Source organism: Sapajus apella, unplaced genomic scaffold (genome assembly GCF_009761245.1).
Source record: "Sapajus apella isolate SASKATOON/1434 unplaced genomic scaffold, GSC_monkey_1.0 scaffold1319, whole genome shotgun sequence".
NCBI lineage: Eukaryota > Metazoa > Chordata > Mammalia > Primates > Cebidae > Sapajus > Sapajus apella.
The window spans coordinates 5,902-6,814 of NW_022438245.1; the positions used below are offsets into that span (position 1 = coordinate 5,902).

At 44.5% G+C, this 913-nt stretch overlaps 1 non-coding gene across 1 annotated transcript; it reads right to left on the bottom strand.

The window, feature by feature from the left end:
• Positions 1 to 553: 553 nt before the first annotated feature.
• On the bottom strand, positions 554 to 627 carry TRNAN-GUU. The gene has a single exon. It is a non-coding gene; the product is annotated as a tRNA-Asn (tRNA).
• Positions 628 to 913: the final 286 nt, after the last annotated feature.

The following is a 913-nucleotide window of genomic DNA, read 5'->3' on the forward strand; positions in this document are numbered from 1 at the left end:
TTCCAGGACTCTACCCTATAGAAATACACGTAACAAGTAACAAAAGATATTTGTTCAAGAATGATGACTGCAGCATTATTTGTAATCATAAAATCATGGAACCAACTTAATTTCAAAAACAACATGTAAAGGGTTAGATGATGGAACAAGCAAAAGAAGAAATGCCCTCATCAAAAATAAGGCAGAGGATAATAATCTTGATTCTACTGATAACGTTATTGATTAATTATTAAATCTAGGCACATCCTGCAAATACGGTATTATTACCATCCTCATATTATAGTTGAAAAAAAATTGAGGTACAAAAAGCTTGTCAATAGCCCAAGGGCACAGACAAAAAGAAACAAGATTTCACCCAGAACCCCTGCACAGGTCACACAAAGTCTCTCTTGTTCCCTGGTCCAAGAACTTCTGTTCCTTCCAACTACATTTCTTCCCAGCAGAAACTTCTGGGAGGATGAGAAGCACCCACTAAATGACAGGAGGGGAAGTGAGGTATTTGGCTTCAAGGGAGCTGACTTCCTTGGGAATTATAAAAGGCCAATGCCCATGACGTCCCTGGGTGGGCTTGAACCACCAACCTTTTGGTTAACAGCCAAACACACTAACCAATTGTGCCACAGAGACCCAGATAGAAATGCTCCTTCAGTCTAAAAGAGGGTAAGCTGTCACTAAACGCTAGCTAGCACCATCCGCCTTTTGCAAAATGACTGAGTAATCTCCAGTGCCTTGGAAAGCCTGAGCAGTCAGAGGGACGAACCCTGTGACTTGTCTGTCAAGTTTGAAACCTGTGCGTTGGGTGGTTCTCAAACGCCCCGCGCCCCACCGTGCCCCCTCACCTGCCTCAGAAGCCAGCACCTCCAGAGACACCGGGATCCTGTTAGAGCGACTTGGGACCCAGGGAAGCTGACCG